Below are 22,464 nucleotides of genomic sequence, written 5' to 3'. Positions count from 1 at the left end.
AGGTCAACGTGACTAGGTCAACGAAAATTTTATACAATATTCTTCGAATCTCATACTATAATGTACTATTGGTTTTAATAAAGACATTTCAACTGTGTCGTCACAAATAACTCACAAAGACATCCTTTATTTTATACGAATTAACCTTAGCCCCCCTCCCCTTAAATATACTTTTCAGTGTGACTAGGTCAACGTGACTAGGTCAACGAAAATTTTATACAATATTCTTCGAATCTCATACTTTAACGTACTATTGTTTTTAATAAAGAGATTTTAACTGTGTCGTCACAAATAATTCACAAAAACATGCCTTATGTTTGTACGAATTAACCTTAGCCGCTCCTCCCCTTAAATATACTTTTCAGTGTAACTAGGTCAACGTGACTAGGTCAACGAAAATTTTATACAATATTCTTCGAATATCATACTATAATGTACTATTAGTTTTAATAAATATATTTCAACTGTGTCGTCACAAATAACTCACAAAGACATCCTTTATTTTATACGAATTAACCTTAGCCCCCCCTCCCCTTAAATATACTTTTCAGTGTGACTAGGTCAACGTGACTAGGTCAACGAAAATTTTATACAATATTCTTCGAATGTCATACTATAATGTACTATTGGTTTTAATAAAAAAGATTTTAACTGTGTCGTCACAAATAATTCACAGAAACATCCTTTGTTTTGTACGAATTAGCCCCCCTCCCCTAAAATATACTTTTCAGTGTGACTAGGTCAACGTGACTAGGTCAACGAAAATTTTATACAATATTCTTCGAATATCATACTATAATGTACTATTGGTTTTAATAAAAAAGATTTTAACTGTGTCGTCACAGATAATTCACAAAAACATCCTTTGTTTTGTACGAATTAACCTTAGCCCCCCTCCCCTTAAATATACTTTTCAGTGTGACTAGGTCAACGTGACTAGGTCAACGAAAATTTTATACAATATTCTTCGAATATCATACTATAATGTACTATTAGTTTTAATAAAGACATTTCAACTGTGTCGTCACAAATAACTCACAAAGACATCCTTTATTTTATACGAATTAACCTTAGCCCCCCTCCCCTTAAATATACTTTTCAGTGTGACTAGGTCAACGTGACTAGGTCAACGAAAATTTTATACAATATTCTTCGAATCTCATACTTTAACGTACTATTGTTTTTAATAAATTGATTTTAACTGTGTCGTCACAAATAATTCACAAAAACATGCCTTATTTTTGTACGAATTAACCTTAGCCCCCCCTCCCCTTAAATATACTTTTCAGTATGACTAGGTCAACGTGACTAGGTCAACGAAAATTTTATACAATATTCTTCGAATCTCATACTTTAACGTACTATTGTTTTTAATAAAGAGATTTTAACTGTGTCGTCACAAATAATTCACAAAAACATCCTTTGTTTTGTACGAATTAACCTTAGCCCCCCTCCCCTTAAATATACTTTTCAGTGTGACTAGGTCAACGTGACTAGGTCAACGAAAATTTTATACAATATTCTTCGAATCTCATACTTTAACGTACTATTGTTTTTAATAAAGAGATTTTAACTGTGTCGTCACAAATAATTCACAAAAACATGCCTTATTTTTGTACGAATTAACCTTAGCCCCCCCTCCCCTTAAATATACTTTTCAGTATGACTAGGTCAACGTGACTAGGTCAACGAAAATTTTATACAATATTCTTCGAATGTCATACTATAATGTACTATTGGTTTTAATAAAAAAGATTTTAACTGTGTCGTCACAAATAATTCACAAAAACATCCTTTGTTTTGTACGAATTAACCTTAGCCCCCCTCCCCTTAAATATACTTTCCAGTGTGACTAGGTCAACGTGACTAGGTCAACGAAAATTTTATACAATATTCTTCGAATCTCATACTTTAACGTACTATTGTTTTTAATAAAGAGATTTTAACTGTGTCGTCACAAATAATTCACAAAAACATGCCTTATTTTTGTACGAATTAACCTTAGCCCCCCCTCCCCTTAAATATACTTTTCAGTATGACTAGGTCAACGTGACTAGGTCAACGAAAATTTTATACAATATTCTTCGAATGTCATACTATAATGTACTATTGGTTTTAATAAAAAAGATTTTAACTGTGTCGTCACAAATAATTCACAAAAACATCCTTTGTTTTGTACGAATTAACCTTAGCCCCCCTCCCCTTAAATATACTTTCCAGTGTGACTAGGTCAACGTGACTAGGTCAACGAAAATTTTATACAATATTCTTCGAATCTCATACTTTAACGTACTATTGTTTTTAATAAAGAGATTTTAACTGTGTCGTCACAAATAATTCACAAAAACATGCCTTATTTTTGTACGAATTAACCTTAGCCGCTCCTCCCCTTAAATATACTTTTCAGTGTGACTAGGTCAACGTGACTAGGTCAACGAAAATTTTATACAATATTCTTCGAATATCGTACTATAATGTACTATTGGTTTTAATAAAGACATTTCAACTGTGTCGTCACAAATAACTCACAAAGACATCCTTTATTTTATACGAATTAACCTTAGCCGTCCCTCCCCTTAAATATACTTTTCAGTGTGACTAGGTCAACGTGACCATGTCAACGAAAATTTTATACAATATTCTTCGAATATCATACTTTAATGTACTATTGATTTTAATAAAAAGATTTTAACTGTGTTGTCACAAATAATTCACAAAAACATCCTTTATTTTTGTACGAATTAACCTTAGCCGCTCCTCCCCTTAAATATACTTTTCAGTGTGACTAGGTCAACGAAAATTTTATACAATATTCTTCGAATGTCATACTTTAGTGTACTATTGGTTTTAATAAAGAGATTTTAACTGTGTCGTCACAAATAATTCACAAAAACATCCATTATTTTGTACGAATTAACCTTAGCCCCCCTCCCCTTAAATATACTTTTCAATGTGACTAGGTCAACGTGAAGACACAGTTGTGATGTTCAATGCTGTAAACTATGCGCAACATAAGCGTGTACAATGTACGTGTTTGATGGAACATAGTATTGTTCATTACATATACAATTTATTCATGTGTTCAATGAAAAATCTTTTCTCTGGTGATTCGAACAAATGCCAGAATACTCTGCGATAGTCACTGTATCTCTATATAGAAATAAACTGTCTTCCGTTTTAATTATAAAACACAAATGATGGATAATTGTACCGCACGTGGTGTAAGAAATCGTACGTATTACACACTAAATGTCATATTTTTGATATTTCAAATAAGTTAAACAGGTAAGTTTCAAATAAGTAAGCTTATGTAAATTGAATATGACGAAAAAGATACAAATACCACAATATGAACTCGTAATAATAAATTACTTTAAATAATTATTGCAAACAAAAAGGAGGACTTCAGTAAAAAGAAATCGTAATAATAAATTATTACTTTAAATAATTATTACAAGCAAAAAGGAAGACTTAAATAAAGAAAAAAAAAAAAAAGAAAAACGAAAATTTTCCTAAAAGAGAAGTGTATCAGAATTTCTAGTACATGAAGAAAATGTGTTTTCGACCAATCGCGAGAAAACACGTCAGCGGAAGTCGTAAGTTCCCGTTACGATTATAATAATGCACGCCGCGAATAGATCGATTTCCGTCGAGATAATAGGGGCGGTTGAGGTGGTATAACGCTGCGATTCGGAGTTATAAACTATATATTATCAACAAATAGATACAATGAACTTACGTCGTTGCTTATGATGTACATCGCAGACGATGATTTGGCGTATGAAGATGCGATATACGTGCACAACATCCTTCGGTGGTAGAGCAAGCCCCTTAAAGTTGAGTTTCTTGTTGTAGTTCTTGTTGTAGTTGAAAAGTAGCAATAGAGAAGACTGACGTTCAGCTCTTATGCAGTTACGGAGGAAAGCTCGGTGTGGGTGTGTTTTCTTGAACGAAGAAAGCGGATTCGTTGCTCACACTTTTCGTTAGTAAGGTGGGGGTAACGATGCGCGATGCCTATTGGTTCTAGTCATGTTAATAAGTAGTGAGAGGGGAAGGAAACTTTCTACTAACTTTGCTAGGTGATGTCGTTGTTTACGGGAAAAACCGGATTTTCCGTTAGATAAATTTCCGCTTCTTCCGTTAGGTCACTACCCGTTGTCTCCGTAATTTCTAAGAGCGTCTAATAAATCTAAGGACCTTTCTAATAACCTGCTTTAAACCGGAGAACTTTCTAGGCTTACAAAGTCCTTCAGGACAAAAGGATTAACTTGAAATATGTGTTAAAATAATGACGTTAAAAATTAAAATTTTATGCCGGGGCCTTAGGTTTATTGAGGGTCTGTCTAATGGTGCTTGGGCCTTTTGACGGTCAGACATTGAAGGATTATCTTATGCGACATAACACACCCCACAACCGAAATTCATTGTTTATTGTGGATATTACATATATGTAATACCAATCTTCTTGGAGAATAAACGTTAAAAAAAAAAAAAAGAAAAAAAAAAAGAAAAAAAAAGAAAACAACGTGGGAAACAAAGATGTGTCGCAGGTTCCGTGTCCCGTCTATTCTGTACCTCGTCTGCAATCTTTTAGGTAGTTTCTCAATCTTAATCGAGTAGTTCCGATATTTCCATATCGGTTTTTCATATTTATGCTACTTCTGTGCTAAGGAATATCGTCATTCTCGTGTATTAACGTTTTAATTATAAAATACAAATGATGGATAATTGTACTGCACGTGGTGTAAAAAATGGTACGTATTACACACTAAATATCATATTTGTGATATTTCAAATAAGTTTTGATATTCTTATATCATTTGTATCATTAAGCATACTTAAGCTTATGTAAATTGAATGTGACGAAAAAGATACAAATACCACAATATGAATTCGTAATAATAAATTATTATTTTAAATAATTATTACAAACAAAAAGAAAAACTACAACAAAAAGCAAACGTTCCAAAAAGAGAAGTGTATCAGAATTTATAGTACATGAAGAAAGTATTAAATATTTATACGATATATCTTCATGTTGTACCAAGTTATAAAAGTTATACAAATTTGAAAGATTTAAAGGAAGATGAAATATACAGTTCCTTAGAAAACGACTTATTGGCTGCAGTACGGACACGAACCAAAATCATACTGGAGGCCTCTGGTGATGTTTCGAGTAATCGGGGCCTTATCTTGATCGGCAGAGCCGTGAAGATGACAATTTCTATAAAAAATCCTTAATCTTAAATTCAGGCACATGGCGTTGAAATATTTCCCAGTCGCGCAGCCTCCTAGAGTCTCTGGATTATGAACGCGCTATGATCCGGTGAGAACAGCGAGCAAGACCGGGAGGACCTTCGCCCAGAGGTAGCCGCGGTCGACACAGAAGCAACCTCCTCTTAGAGCATTTCGAGGAAACAAGAAGCTATCCCGTCAGCGGTGGCGCTAACGCTCAAGGAGCAGTCGAATGAAACATACGCGGAGGTTGAGGCGAAGTCCAGAAATAAAAACAGAGATAAGGCATCCGCGTACGCCCGACGGCACTGACTCAGGTACTGGATTTCGTCTCGCTGGCAGCGACGCGAAAGCTGTTGTAGGGTGACAGATTCCCTGTAAGATCGTCGTCGGTAAAAATCCAAACCATTGCACGGAAATAATAATATAATGCAGCGTTTCAGGTGCCTCGAAGTAGTTGTGTCATCTCGCCGATGAACCGAGGACATGTATGTTCTGCCTTCGCCCCGAAATATCCTTTTTGCGAGGTGCTTGGGGCGCCTACGCCCCGTCGGATGAGATGCTCGGCGTGTGCCCTCCCCAGGACGAAGACGAGAAGGCTGGCTCGCCGATATACGTGTACGATATTTATTATAGAACATATGATAAAAAATAGTGTTGTTATTGATTATGAAAATTCTATTGTATCTATATAATGTAGTATTGAGGAATAATCATAAGAAAAGAACTCTCTAGGAGTACGAATTACAATGTACATAGGAAGTGGAAATGTAAACAGGCCAGAAGGGACGTGAAATTCCATCGATGTGTCCGCGGCCTGTAAGAAAAGTAATTACTTGGAAACGACGTACGTGAACATCGATGGTCATGAACGGCTACGGAACACGTGTGTGTGGTGGGGGTATAAAAACTGATGATAAGCGGATGGTAGAGAAAGTCACGAGTCGTGAGGAGTTATTTGCGAGAAGTGAGTTGTCACTCAGTGGTTGACTAATTGTGACCAATTTAGTTATTTTATTTGCATTACATTATTACTTCGAAAAATAGCTCTAGGTTAAAAAATTATAGTTTGCCGTTGCAATCATTATAAATAAATCTATCGAATAAATAATCTTTAATAAGGTATCATGTTCAAAAATTTTAAAAGTTATCACTATATTTTTTCAAGTTTAACCTACGATATATTAAATTCTACGTTTAATTCTGTTCTAGGATGAACAACTATGGTAGAGTCGCATATTCATATTGCAATTGTATTCTTCACAATTTCATAGTAAAATTTAACTTTAATTCCAAACACAATTTTTTTTTTTTTTTTATTTATTTATTTAAATTCACTATTTGTCCAATTTGGACATTTGGTGGAATTTTTTAGCGGTTACATTAGCATGTTGGTGGCTACCCCCAGCGGGGTATCATCCTCGTGTTTGTTAGGTTATGTCCTTTATAAGGTCTGCTGGGTGCTTCCTTTTTAGTCTTCTGTCCATATTTGTGATTTTGTATGTTTCCGCAGCTAGCCGGTTTATGTGTGTTGCTATTCTTGATTTGTATTTCTCGGAGTATCTGCTGATTTCTTCCTTGACCGTTGGCATTCCCAGGTCCCTTCGTATATCTTCGTTTCTGACGTACCAAGGTCCGTTTACTATTGTTCTGAGGATTTTAGCCTGTATTACCTCTATTTTGTTTATATGGCTCATTGCTGCCGTCCCCCATAGTGGTATTCCGTACGTCCAGATTGGTTTTATGATCGTTTTATATATTTTTACTTTATTTTCTGTGCTTAGTTTGGATTTTCGGTTTGTTAGCCAATACATTTGTCTCCTTGTTTTCTGTATTTTTTCTACTATTGATTTGATGTGTAGTTTCCAGGTAAGTTTTTGATCTAAGTGGAGTCCTAGGTATTTGACATGCTTTGTTTGCGTTATATGCGTACCGTTCAATAGGATGTTTGGTGGTATCTTTTTCCGTAGCGTGAATGTAATATGGTTGCATTTATTGGGGTTTGCTTTTAATTGTTTTTCTTGTAGCCAATTTTCTATTTTTACGATATGTTCTTGTAGTATTTTGACTGCCGTTTCTGGGTTAGTATGCCTGACTAGTATAGCTGTGTCGTCCGCGAATGTCAATACTGTGCTGTTGGTAGTTGTTGGTATGTTCGCCGTGTATAATGTGTATAGTATTGGGCCTAGGACGCTTCCTTGTGGTACCCCGGCCTTGATGTCTTTAACTTGAGAGTGTGTGTCCTTGATTTTTATTACGAAGGTTCTGCTGCTTAGGTAGGATTTTATTAAGCGGTGTATTTGCTCCGGGAATTGTTTCCTAATTGTTTGTAGTAGACTTTCATGGTTAATTTTATCGAATGCTTTCTCTATGTCTATAAAGAGGGCTGTGCAGTATTCCTTGTTTTCTAGTGCTACTATTATTTCGTTTATAAGCCTGTGCATTTGCTCTATCGTGGAGTGTTCCAAACACAATGTTGAGATTTTTCATCGAATACTTATTAGATTCTAAATATTGTTATTTCACTATATCTATATATTCTACTATATCAGTACTTTATTAATTTTAAATTGGATTTTATCATCGAATAAAGATTAATATGTATGAGAAATAAACTTATTTTTTCATAATTTTTGTTTCAATTATTGGCAAATCTTTACCATTTTATTTCACATTCTCTCTTTCGTTCTCTAAATCCACGTGAATATTGTTAAAACGAGTAACGTAGATGGATTGCACATACAATAATGCTACGATACTTGCCGGTCACGATGGTCTTCCTAATTACATGAAAGTCATCGCTCACTGATGGAGGAGTTTCGCTCAAGAGGCCCTGGTCTTAATGTTCTCTTTAACATAGCGCGAAACTCGATAGCTGAGTACTGTAAGATAAGACAATGTTAATATTATTTTTAATATTTGTCGAGTAAAAGTTTTGTCAATGTTACAACGAGCTTTTTCTAATTAAAATAGAATTAGATATAATATGAAGCATAGTTGCTCATTTAATTACGTCAGTGTGTATCTTTTTCGTCCATTACATATGCATATACATGTGATTTATATCGTGTTCGATCTTATGTTAATTGAAAAAACTTTACAAGTGCGTTGATAAAAATTTAATTGAAAAAAGGAATTCTTATTATTTAATTAGTATTCTCTTTGTAAGCACTTAAATGTGGATCAATTTACGCTCTAACCGATACATGTACGATATATAATATATAGGTAGATATAGTAATATAATATAATAATATAGTATAGTATAGTAATATAGTAATATAATATAGAACGATAGAGTTGAAAAATACGTGTTGGTGGGGCGTGCCGCTTCCAGCTCAACACTTAGCTCGTATTTCTTCCAAGTAAAATCTCAGCTTCTTATTGTATATACGACCGTAATCGTGATCGCGATCATTCGATTGTCTGTACCACCACTGCCACTCTATTCTCGTGGTTATGTCACATGGCATGAAAGTTCCATTTTTGCATGAAATAACAAAAATTCCGACAGAGCTAAATTTTGGTAGAGACCTTTTGGCACTTTATTTCTACACCAGTAGAAATAAAGTGCCAAAAGTCCCCATCGATTCCATGGGTGCTAAAAAAAAAAAAAGTTATTCAAGGTCAAAGTAAAAATTTTCGGATTTTTTGAATTTTTCTTGAAAACGATGAGTTTTATCGAAAATATAGCCCGGACAAAAATTGTAGATCATAAAATTATCTACAAAAACGTTCCTAGTACTTTTTTTCCTAAGAATCACCATTCCTAAGATATCGCCATTCTAATAGTTGAAGGAGTTACATTCTACATGATGATTGCCAGTTTACATTGGATGAACTAGAGGATGTTAGTAAAAATGTAGCTTTAGATAACAGAACTATAAAAATACGATTGAAAGTAAAATATGGTAGTAGAATTATGATTACAGAAAAGCCGGGAAAATTAACATTTATTTGTTTCTTCGACAATTACCAAGACATTTTAAGTCAAGCTTGGTCTGATAAAAAAACTGGAATGAAAAAGAAGGACGGTTAAGAATTTTGAAAGCCGCGGCAGCAATTATTCGTGACGATATTCAATCTTGTGTGTTTGATAATATTATATACCCCCCACCGAGTAGAATGTTCGAGAATATAAACACCGATATCCCGGATTCATTGTCATATTTTTTGGAACGAGTCATTAGTTATCGACGACGAGTCATTAGTCACAAGTTAGTTTGTACAAATATTAGCCATAAAACTACGTCATAACAGATCGTGGAATAGGCTTATTGGGGAAACCACGTTAAAAAAAAAGCACCAAGTAACCTATAGATGGTGTGAAAATGTGTGCATATCACGTAAAATGTAACTCCACCAACTTTTAGAATGGCGATATCTTAAAACTTATCGTTTTCAAGAAAAATTTAAAAAATCCGAAAATTTTGGTTTTTATTTCTATTGGTGTACCCAAGATCTCTACCAAAATTTATCTCTGTCGGAATTTTTGTTATTTGAAATGTCTATTTTGACCGGACTAATGTTTACTCTCTTATCTCATTGCAGAGACTATAGATAAGATAGAATTTCGTTTTCATTCTATCATATCTCTCCTACCATCGCACGCATTGTCGCTATGGTGATAAAAATCGACGGGAACTATATCGAACCCAAGTAACATAGAAGGATGACTCGACAGCATTGGCGTAGCCTGCTAAATAAAGTGTCATTTATTACTAAACTAAATAATTTCTTTACTTTATATATAATAGTATGTACACAGTTTGTCCCGAAGATAGGCGAGCTTTTTAAAAATAATAATGCAGAGGCATCGTTTCTAAGAAAATGTTTTATTTTATGCAAAACACATTTCTCCTGTCGCGATACACGTCCTATTTGCATGCCCACTAATGCGTCAAGATGTGTGTGTGATGCGTGTGTGAAATTGCGTGAAGCGATTATATTTTAAAGTGACAACGAATACGGGAAAAAACGAAAATCATGGCCTATAGAATAGATATAAACTAGGTATGGAAGGAAATACGCTGCCAGTAAGAATAGTTGTAACGGTGTTCTTTGTGTCATGAGAGGATTTCAAGTCAATCCCCATTGAGAAAAAAGAAGCAATGCAAAAAAAGAATAAAAAATTAAATTTGTAAACGTTTTAGACACACATTTATTATGATAAATGAATTATTATTATAAGAGCGATGATTTTACTTATTCTTCTGAGTTATTCATTAAATTACTTTCTCTTATTAGTGATTTGCAAAAAAAAAAAAAAAAAAAATATATAATAAGACAACATAAATATATCGAGAACAAAATTTTTAGCGAGAGATTAATAAATAAATTAAAGAATTTTGTTAATTTTCTATATATACTAATGATGAGCGATATTGATGATTCAGAGAAATTTAATTTTTCTCCATAACAATAATCATAATAAAAAGCATATTTTTAATAACACTCTGAGGCAAATGTCTCATCTTCGCTTCAATTCTTATTTCTAGTTTCGAATGACACGATTCTCAAAAGATAAACTTGGTCATTTTATTTCTACTTCAATTTTTATTTCTATTTCTGTTGTATGACAAAATTGTAAATATTCATCAATGTCACGCTGATAGAAAGAATATGATGTAACGCTATAAATTAATTTCTTGTACTAACAGATGTATTCAATAATAATATGTACAAGAAAGAGAGCCTGTATCTACTTACCTGTAGCTTGTCGATATTTTTATATCGAATGAAGCAGAAAATAGGCATAGTGACCATTTAGTATTAATTTGTACGTATTGTGATTGTGTATTTTTACTCTATATTTTACCTTTATAAATAATTTATTGAAACGGTAGATTATTTAGTAAAATAAATACATGAACAAACAATTCCTCCAATTTCATTTTGTGTGTGTTTCTCTACATTTAATAAATATTAAATATCAAATTGATTTTATTAAAAGAGAATGTTATCCGACAAGTCTTTCTGTTGCAATTCACATGAGACTGCGATTGGTCTACGCCATGAAACAAAACGGCCACGGGAGGACATGATAAGAAACCCATATCGCATGGCGTAAGTGACTATTCGTTTCATAGAAGGATAAACAGCTATTGTGTTTAACGCTGCGTCACACTTCGCCCTCTATGTATAATAGCATCAGCGATATCTCAAATTTAATCTTCCCAGTCCTAGCACAATCATTCATATATGACCATCACATACTTGATATTTGGCCAAGTATACGTCAAAATTTACTTGAAGCGTTAATGGATTAAAATAAGGAATTTAAATGATTTTGATTTGATCATGAACCGATATGCTCTTATTCGACAAAACGACAATGAAATAAAAAAAAAGAGAACAAATTATTGAAGGTTTTCAGAATTTAGAATTTTTAGGCAGAATAACGACGTGTATCGGTGAGCGCTCAGGTACTGATTTTTATGATAAGAGACATGCTCGATGATTGAAATCAACTATTAGTATCCTTTGCTTCAAAGAATGCAATTAAAACTATTATTCAATTATCAGATGTATTACATGCTATTTTAGATATTTTATATAGTATAGGGTTGATAACTTGATGGAGGTGTTGTTTCCGATCAAGGTGCAAGAAATTTAAGTATAGCAGAAAAACGAGTTAGTATTCAAAATCCTGATTTTATTAGAAATGGAGAAAGAAATTCTGCTTGTACGTCTTAAAGGCTTTAGTAGTGCATAGGGAAAGTCGTGGATTGACAGCGTTCGTAGCCCCTCCCAGTCCATCCTCTCCCATCCCCTCCCTAATAGGCTAGCGAACTGTCCTGTTTTTGCGTCCAGGCTTTCAGGACATAAATTAAAATATCGTACATAAGCACAGCGCAACAGCGGCTTAAATTTAAGTTACAATAATAATCTTAAAAAAAAAAAAAAAAAAAAAAAAAAATGTAATAATGCATGGCCACGTCGTACCGTCGCGTATCGATACTTTTGCCTGTACCGCCCTACAATTAGAATTCAGCGTTTATTCTGGAAAAAAAAATCATGTAAAAAAAATATGTAAAAAACCTGGAATTAATAAACAAAGATAAAAAAGAAAAGAAAAAAAACAGCGTTCGTAGCGTCACGACTTTCCAACGTTGGTTGACGCGAGTTCGATTCTCGTCGAGCTCGATTTCGTTTTAAGTTTCGTGATTCCAGACTTTGCGAGACTTTTGGTACTTCTATAAAAATGTTGCCAGCTTGTTTAGTCCTTAGTTTAGATTAGTAACTCGTGAAAATTTTAGAAAACTATTTTTTTGGATCGGCAATCGCTGCGTATCACAGCGTATTCAAACGCATAGCGCTGTTGTCGAAAATTGTAATACTTCTCCTTCTTGTAGCAAATTATCCTACCTACACGAACGGTAGCGTATACGTAACAGAATATTTTACAATTTTATTTTACATATCATACTAAATTTGTAGGATCTAAGTATTAATGTATCATTGAGAATATCATCGAATAGATTACATCTTAGTGATGATAACTTATCACTAAAAGATATATTTAAGACATGAAAATAATTGTTCACATTCTTATAAATATCGGGGCTCTTTTTCTATTTCGTTTAGTAATTTTCATTTCTAACGTATTGAACATTTTCTGTTAGTAAGAATAAGGAACAGGCTAAACAGTTGAGATATAACAAGACACTTCATAGAATTTAGACTAGTTTAAAGAGAAATTAATTTAACTCTCGTATTGCAGTGCCTGAGTCTGTCGAACTAGTCGACAAACAACGGAAGTTATTTATGTTGGAGCGATAAGAAGCCAAACGTATTTTTAAATGACAGATTTAACATCAGTAATGGACAGCTCATAGATGACTCGCAATATTTGATTACAATAGTAAATGTACATGTACATTTAGGTAGATTGTCATTCTATCCTTGTCTTTTATACTCTTTTCACTCTTTTTATCTATATTACTTTTTATTACTATCTATATGCACTAATCTTTTAACAGGCACTCCTAACCTAAAATATTGTGCCAGCTCCACTTTAAGAAACATGGGTGTCTGCGCTGACCATTTTTTATCCGAAATGTTCAAATCAAGTGCTACAAAAAATACGAATAGAAGGAAAAGGTTGAAGGGGAATGCCATACCAGAACCATCAAAATATTTATTAAAAAATAAAGAAGAAAAAGAAGATATACAAGAATGACAGCTCGTAAAATTGATGAGAAAATAAGAAAGGCAAGACGAAAAGGACGAAGACTACTATCAACAACAGCAAGCAAATGTGGTTTATTGGTATAAAGGTAACAAATTTTTTTGGCATTAAAAATGACATTTTGTAAAACGTAAATTTTAATAATTTCACACCAGCTTTCACACCAGTATGCATATGGTATAATCATGTTCTGCTATTCCAAAAGTAAATATTAGTGAATACTTCTGGAAAAAATACAATGTATTACCCTTCCAGTCCGAATTTCACGCTTTCTGAAGAATCAATTCCTTCAATGATTTTAGGCGCATCCGAAGGAGAGCTTTCCGTTAAAGCTGAGGAAGATTCGCGCCCGAGAAAATATCAAGAAAGAAGAGCTCATGTCTTAAGAATTAAGAGAAAGAGCGAAGAGCAGTTGGAATTTCCTCGATGGCAAAAATTTATTTATTTTCTTTGTTTTTTGTTAACAAATTATTATATTCTGACATTTTGTACTATTTCTAACTTCTGTTTGGCTTTATATGTGTTATTATTCAAAAATATAGTAAACAATTTATTTTTCTTTTTCAGACAACTTACAATTTTGTCCTTCTCCTATTTGTCTATCTCGTATAGAAAAGTAGATATAAACTTTTTCGTAAAACCGATAATTAAATAGATTTTTTCAGCGTGGCACTCAATAGGTTCTTGGCTATGTAGTGTATAATCAAACAGATCAGATCTCAAACTTTAAGCTTAAATACATATGTTCTTGCATATGCTAATTTGCGATCAAACAGGGAAGATCTTTAATTTTATAGGTTCTTGTATATGCTAATTTCAATTAAACTCAGAATTTGGTCACATGCTGCAGCACTTGTACTGTAAAACAACTAGAACTACGTGCGCGAGTAATCTTTTCTTCTTTGTTTAATATTATATCAGCGATGCATTAACTTATATTGCTATTGGGCAAATTTTTTGTATGCCTCACACGATTGGTTCTCAGTTGTCATATATTGATTGATTCACTGGACCTCTGATTGACTGCATTCAAACAAATTCAAATTGAAATATGGAGATATACAGATGAAGTGCGTGAAAAAACGGAGAAAGCAGTTTAGAAATAAAAAGATGCTACATGGAGACTTCTTATGTCCTTGTCTAATAACGCAAGAACATTCGTATTTTCATATCTCTATCGGTTTAAATACATGCAGTTGTTTAATCGATTGTTGAATTCTATGGAATGAAGTAAAGCGTTGTTCCTTTCTTTCTGTATTAGCATCGCGATTATTCTGATTTTGTGTATAGGATAATAAATTAGGTAATATAATTTAAAGTAAACAAATAATTGATAAATGTGTAACTACGAGTGACTTAATTGTGTTCTTTTGCACAACGAGATTTGTTTGCCAGATACTTGTTTATATCGCTCGTTATATTTTCAATTTTATGTGACGCACTATTGAAGTAACTACGTTTGTTTTATTGTTTTGAATAAAATGTGATTTGGGTCACCATGAACAGTAAAAGGGGGCATGTCTAATAGTAGATATTGTAGTTTGAATACTGGAAATATTGATCTTGCATATATGGATATTGGTTAAATGTTCTGAAGTATGTAGTTTCTTTTTGTTATTGCATTAATCCAAATAATTGATCTTCATGTTTAGATAGAATCATGCTAGCCAAAACCAAAAATTAATTTATCAAAAGTAACTAGCAGCACAGTAAATATTGCTATGGAAAGAATAATCAAAAAATGATATGAATTAATATGTCCCATGCACGTTCTAATGCTGTTCCTCAAAAACTGATAAAGGCCAAAATACAACTGATAAAACACATATATAAAAACTTTGGCAAAATATAGCAAACTTCAAGAACAAATGAACACATTAAAGGCAAATGAAAATATACATAAACTAAAAGCAGAAGGATATGAAAATCTGAATAAGACATTAGTATACGAATGCAAGGAATTGAAAGCAGAAATGAATAAATTGCAAGAAGAAAAAAAGAATTTGACAAAATGTTTGGAAGAATCAGAGGAGTCATGTAAAAACATTTCAAATATTTTGGTAGAATTTAAAGAAAAATGCTCGTCTCAAGAGTTATTAATGTCACAACATGAATTTATAATAAAGGATCTAAAAGCTAGTTTAGAAGTTGAAAGAGAGATAAATAAAGAATTAAATACAACTAAAAATGAGTTACAAACATTGGTTCATACCATGGACAAAGATCATAGAGTCCTTGATAATGCAATAAAGAAATGAAAGGAAATATCAGGGTATTTTGCAAAGTCCGACCTAGCACTCCAAGTGAACTTGGAAAAGCGTATGTATTTTATATATATATAAATATTTGATTTTCACAAATACAGCACAGTTAATGACGTCTATTTTATTTTCTCCAGGATGTGTAATATCAACTTTGTAGATGAATGCAATATCGAAGTAGGAAAATTTGATGGGTCTGATACAGTTAATTGCAGTGGAAAATCAAAGGGAACCAGACAAGAATTTTCTTTCGATGAAGTGTTCCCAGCAACTGCTAGCCAAGAAAATATTTTTGAAGAATTAGCCCTGTTAGTTGAATCTGTTTTAGAGGAGTATAATGTCTGTATAGCTGATTTATTTATTAATAATGCCTTTAAGTGGCACATCAAAGACATTGATATTACTGAATGTATCTCCTTTAGACAAATATTATAATGAAACATTAAATTTATTGAGATTTGCTAGTAATGTATACAATTGCTAATCCCAGAATGGAAAAAGAATATGATTAATGTTAATATCCTATGAGCATGACTACAAAACACTATACAAGGTTTCAACAAATAGTATCTCGATTAGATTTGAAAATATCTATGTCATACCTCTTTAAGCATTAATTAGACTGTTTTATATAATGGACAGATATTGTATTTTGTTAAAGAAATACAAATAAGAATAAAGGTAAATTTATATGGTATATAGCAATTAAATCATTAGTTTTTAATGTTTAATATATTAACTGACATATAATATTTATATACCAGTATTATAATGCAACTTGTTTTATTAATAGGATTTACCAAAAGGAATAGTTATACATGATTTTATGCGAATATCACTATTAAAAACAAATTTAAATTTGTCCACTACGTTGAAAATTAATTTTAATGATTTCACACAATTAGAAAATTTTATTGACTTTGCAATTGAGAAAACACGTATTCCTGTCCATTTACTATTGTAATTCCAATTAGAAAAATAATAAGAGCTATTCTCTGGTAAGACCGAATAGATCCCTGTGGGACTCTATCAAATACACTTCTCTTTATTTTTCCATTTTTATTTTGTATAATTATTTTTCTATCGTCTAAATAGCAATTGAGAAGTATGCGGATCCTTTTCTTTTTCTTTAGCCTCCTGGAGGATCTTATTTCAACTAAGAGTATTAAATGCGTTTTTAATATCGATCGCATATCATATTTTTTCTCCTACAAGTTTCTGTAAGCTCGTCGACCTGGCACGAAGCGTCGATAGTATTCTCCTTTCTTCTAAATCGTTTCGGAATGAGAACCACCCTCGCCATCTTCCATATCGCTGGTATCTTTCCTCGTCTGTTAACTGCGTTTAATAATCTTAGTAATTTCTCCGTTCTCTCCCTTACGTTATTAATTTTATTACAGTCCCTGGTATGGTATAGATTAGGTTGTGTATAAATATAATTAAATAATGCGGATGGAAGGTTGCTGTCGCAATCCGTCGAGTATATTTGAAATAAATTATTGAACGTACACTGAGTCGTAAATACAATAAATAGCTCGGTATAGATACTCGTTATACGCTATCGATACTCACTTGATAGTAAATCGCCCCGATCGCGTCTATTTATTTATACTAATCGGGGGAGAGTCGGAAAATTTAAATTTGTCTTAATTCGACGGTTGTTTTGCAGGGGACGCGTGATTTTCCTGGAAGCCTTCCATAGTGAGTAGTTGGAGTCGACTGTGGGGAACAAATTGGCGAAATATTTTTGAAAACAGTCATTCTTATATTTTTTGATGATTTTGGTTAACTTCCTGGTTGCGTTGTTTAGTTTGCGTTTGTCGTTCGGTGTTCTATGGGTCTGCCATACTCTTCTTAGTTTTCGTTTTTCTGTCATCTTTTTTAACTCCGGAAGGGTTAAACGTTCAGAAAGTTATCAAAGTTTTCTTTAGCAATTGAGTGTTTGAGAGGGCGATATACTGCTGATGTAGTGATTGGATCATGCCAATCTTCTATCGCTATGTTTGTAGCTTGGAGGTAGTCCTTCTGGAATGATCGAAGCTCATAGTGTTTTATGCTGGTCTTGATGATAATTCTGGTGCCGCCGTGGACCTTTCGATGGTAAAGACTATAACCATCTATTTTCAGGTAATTTTTATCGGTGAAGCGAGTCTCAGATATAAGCATTATGTCAATTTCTTGTTGTTTTAGGAAGAGTTCTAGTTCGTATTTATGCTGAGCTAGACCGTTGGTATTCCAAAGAGCTATGCGTAATGGTATTATTTTACGTCGAAGCGTGTTAATTTGTCCACGATGATTGTAAGCAATAATAGCAAGTTATTAATTTGCTCTGTTTGTTTCGCGATTAATTTTTCCAGCCTATTGAAGTTATCCGTGTTTTGTGAATTATTTTGTGATTGATCACTATAGATTTTCGGTCTACTTTGATTTCCTTTAACTATCTAAGATAACTACCTAATTTAATTAATAAGAGGTTGGAGGATTAGTGGATTTTTGTGGACTAAGTGCTTGGTTGGTGAAGTCTCTAACTTTGGGTTTAGGACACTTATTCGGGTTTTGTAGCCTGAGCAACCTTTGAAGTTAGCAGGATAGTTTCCTTGACAGTGGATGCACTTCGTTGGGGCTTCTGGTGATTTAGTGCACTGGTCAGTGGGCTGTGTACTTGCACATTTGACGCAGCGAAAATTATGATTGCAATATTTCTGCGTGTGGCCGTACCTTTGGCACTTTTAGCATTGTACTATCTCCTTTTTCTATTAAAGAAAGTGTAGAGGTTTAGTCGGTTAAAGATAGTGCGAAATGATAAGAGTATTTATTGCTTTTACAGCTTGTTATATGTATTTCAAATACTTAAATAGGCCTACATACACGAGATACAAGTATTGCGGAGATACCCGTTAGTGCTGATGATTTTCTGTGTATATTCGCTCGATACCGTACTATATTCTACTTGTCCGCAAACGTGTCTCTTTATTTATACTGGTCGGAGGAAAGTCGAAAAATTTAAATTTATTCTGACATTGTTCTGCCCGGAGTTTACGTTACTTATTCTAACGGTCTTGATGTTCCGGGACAGAATAATAACATGATTTGATTTGTCCCCTAAATCATGTGCCGCTACAAAGTTCAATTTTTACTACCAAGTTTATTAATCCATTTATATTATAAATTTCTTTATTATTTGGTTTTTGTTTCACGTCGAGGAAGAATGAGGGTGGCGGATTTTTTGAGATTCTATGCCTTATGTTGCTAATGTTTGTTACTTTATGGCCGTATTTTAGAAGTTCGAACTTCAGTTCATCTAAGTTAGACGAGTGGTGGATGTTGTGTAGTACCACTCGAAATACCACTTGGCCGGCAGACTTTAACTTGATTATTATTTATTTATAATTTGTCCTCTTTTATAAATAGTCCTCTATTTATATTTATAAATAGTCCTCTTTGTTGATATCTTCCTCAATGGACTTTACCATTATTTATATATCGATGACATCATCAACGAAAATACGTGGGGGAGGTGGATTTTTTTGTGTATGTTGATTTGCTGATGTTTCAACTACGCCCATAGAATCGTCTGTAAATTCTAATATCGCCAATCTGTTATAAGTGGTAACATGGCTTGTTGACGGTTCGTTCTAACTAATGTTTACATTTTTTTTTTTTTACTAAATCTAGCTTCCCCTTTTTGATGTTGTTTTTGTGGTTTGAAAGATGGAATATATTATCCTTTCGCCACGGAGGAGATAGAACGGCGCGGTTACAGTTTTGCTCATGAGAACCTGATGAACAATTATTGCTTCTACTTTTTTTTTGCAGTAGCTTACTTGGCAACTGTCTCGCACTTCTGACGTTGAAAGTGACGGAAATGAAGCGTCTGATCTTTGACGAAATATCAACTCCTTTCTGGATATTTTCGATTTTGATACCCAAATATTGAAAAAGATTTGAAGGGGCCATCGGAAACTCCCTGCTTTCACGCTATATTTGCGTGCCATTTGGTCAACGACGTCCACACCAAACTTTGTTTTATTGTAAAAAGTATTGGTTTCTGGTATACGTTTGTAATTATCTTCTATTCGTACACCTGTATGTTTGGTGCTTAGAAGGAGGACTTTTACTTTAGGTTTACTTTTATACACAGTAAGTGTACAGTTTTCTGATTTATATAAATTTGAGGAAAACAATATTATTGTCCTTTTTTCCCTTGAGCATCGAGTTTCATCGTTCCCCATATAAAGGAAACCATTCAAAATATATTTTGTGTGGACGTCAATTGCTAACCAAAACTTAATGCCAAATTTATGAGGCTTATTCGGTATATATTGCGTAAACCTGCATCGGGCTTTCGTTGGAAATAATTGTTCATCTGTTGAGATATTTTCATATGGTTTGTAACAAGCCTGGCTATTACTTATAAATCTGTTCCATATTTCGGATATCAGCGCAAATTTATCTGTTTGTAATCTTTCGGAGGCTTTCAATGATCTTGCTACATATGCGCCCCGGGCATATAGAATTCCTAGAAAACTATATAACTCAGCACTGTCTTTTTTCAAAACTCGATGCGCCTCGGTTTCAGTGCAATCTTTTATGTGTCTCATTATGTACCTGCCAAGTATTAATTCGAAAGCACTAGTTACACAACCTGATATAATATTTCTCTTAGCATAGCCAAAGATAGCATCTTTTCTTGTTAGGACACACTTTCAAGAAGTGTTCCTCTCCACTACCCGAAGATCCTTCTATCTCTCCACTTTCAATGTATTCAGAGCTTTCACTGTCAGCTTCGCTTTGGCCTAATTCATACTGATCTTCTTCGGAGGTATTCTCAGAACAATCTTCATTGATGTTGACAATTATGTTCAATATCTTATTATATCTCTTGGATTTACTCATAATTGCTAGAAACGGAGGATTAATCAAAAAAAGAAAATACTGTGTATTCAATTATCTTACTGTAAATACTTACAATAAGCGAAGACAATAATGGGAAATGTCTACAATAACAAACTTTTGCACATTGTCTTTGAAAAACGGCTTGTTTATGAAATCAGCTAATCCGTCAATTTGACGGATCTCGTAGAGATAGATATACTACATACAGATTTCAAAAATTAGAAAGCCTAGGAAAAAATAATTGTGGGTATAAATTCTTTAGATGAAATGATTGTTTTACGATGCAAAATAGTTAAAATTAATGCTATGATTTTTTGGATATTTCACTTCGAAGTTTGAAATCCGTCAAGTTGACGGGTCCCGTAAACCTAATGTTAAGTTTCATCTTATTTACAGTATTTTTTTTTATTGATCGATATTAGTTGTAAATCATATTCGTAGTATTTCTAAAAGATCAATACACTAAGTTGATCTTATTGTTGCTTAAAGTTATCGTTTATATAAATGTAAATTTACTAATATCGTATAAATGCCATTTATGTTCACTACAATCAGTTTTAGATTTTTATTCATTCAATACAATAAAATAAAGGTTTATATTATAAATTACAATGTGTCTCTTGTTTCGATAGTTCGCGGGGAGACGCGATCTCGAAGAAGCGCGCCACCGGGAGTCGCAAATTCCCGTTACGATTCGAATAGTCCACGCTACGAATCGTTCGATCCTTTATTTCAATTAAGATAATAATGGTGGTTGAACGAGTATAACGTTGATATTAACAGGCTATACTATATATATTTTCAACTATCCAATAACTTCAATGTTTGGTATAGTTACGTGTATGTTGACTGCCTACGAGTGAGTACGACCTGAGACTCGTTTCGTGTTGTCGATTTGGCGATTCTGATGACTTGACTTCTTAGTCCTTCTGTTACTTGAACTGTTTTGTAACTAATTATTCGCTCTTATGTTATTACGGAGAAAATCTCGGTATGGGTGTGCCCTTTGAACGAAGGGCGCGGATTCGTTGTTGACACTTTTCATTAGGAAAGTGAGGGTAACGATCCGCGATGCCCATTGGTTATAATCAACGGTAACAAATGAAGATAGGAATAAATCTCTTACTAACGTGGCTCGTGGATGTCATTGTTTATGGGAAAAACCTGCTTTTCCGTTAGACAACCATTTGTTTTTCCCGTTAGGTAACTATCCGCTTTCTCCGTAATTTTTAAGAGCGAATAATAAGCCTAAGGACTGTTTTAAGAATCAGCCATAAACAGAAAATACTTGCAGGATTAAAGATTCCGTTAAAAAGATTCTGTTTATGGTGGTTCTGTGGAAGATAAGTTGTGTGAAGTATTGGATAGTAACGAAAGCAGATATTACTTGTAACCGATTGTCACGTATATATAAAATAAATAAATAAATACACTCGTACAAAGTCTTTGACACAATACAAATCCGGTTAACTGAGATAATCGTCAATATCGACAATCCGTAACTAATCGCCTTGATCACTTATAATCGTTAATGTCGTTCGCGATCGCGTCCGTGTATTTATACTAGTTGGAGGAGAGCCGGAACATTTGAATTCGCCGTTGTTTTGCCCGGAGTTTAAATGTTTTTACATAACACGTACATTAACGGTCTTAACAAACCGAGGCAAAACCACAGCCTGATTCAAAATGTCCGTTGACTCATGTGCCGCTACAGTTCCTTGGGTTTATCGAGGGTCAGAATAACAGCGCGTGCACCTTTGACGGTCAGACAATGAAGGACGGCGCACGAACTGTCCCACGCTACGTAACACCTCTCCTCATTCGCCAATTTTAGGTTATAAATTCTGCCATTTTGAATGTCGTACAATTTTTCCTTTGCAA

The 22,464-nt window shown here is 33.6% G+C and overlaps 2 long non-coding RNA genes across 4 annotated transcripts; both read left to right on the top strand.

The window, feature by feature from the left end:
- The first annotated feature begins 12,529 nt into the window (after positions 1 to 12,529).
- Positions 12,530 to 13,997, top strand: LOC126926178 (uncharacterized). 3 transcript variants are annotated; one of them, XR_007714418.1, is made up of 4 exons: positions 12,530 to 12,614; positions 12,959 to 13,121; positions 13,218 to 13,514; positions 13,729 to 13,997. It is a non-coding gene; the product is annotated as an uncharacterized LOC126926178 (long non-coding RNA). The 3 variants fall into 3 exon arrangements; XR_007714417.1 differs by lacking the exon at positions 12,530 to 12,614 and adding an exon at positions 12,782 to 12,884; XR_007714416.1 differs by lacking the exon at positions 12,530 to 12,614 and having other exon boundaries at positions 12,843 to 13,121.
- Positions 13,998 to 14,659: 662 nt separating this feature from the next.
- LOC126926180 (uncharacterized) lies at positions 14,660 to 16,539 on the top strand. Its single transcript, XR_007714420.1, has 3 exons — positions 14,660 to 15,745; positions 15,825 to 16,368; positions 16,481 to 16,539. It is a non-coding gene; the product is annotated as an uncharacterized LOC126926180 (long non-coding RNA).
- The last annotated feature ends 5,925 nt before the right edge of the window (positions 16,540 to 22,464 follow it).

Source organism: Bombus affinis, chromosome 17 (genome assembly GCF_024516045.1).
Source record: "Bombus affinis isolate iyBomAffi1 chromosome 17, iyBomAffi1.2, whole genome shotgun sequence".
Classification (NCBI taxonomy): Eukaryota; Metazoa; Arthropoda; class Insecta; order Hymenoptera; family Apidae; genus Bombus; species Bombus affinis.
Note: the sequence above shows the minus strand (reverse complement) of the source record. Positions and strands in the feature narration are given on the sequence as shown.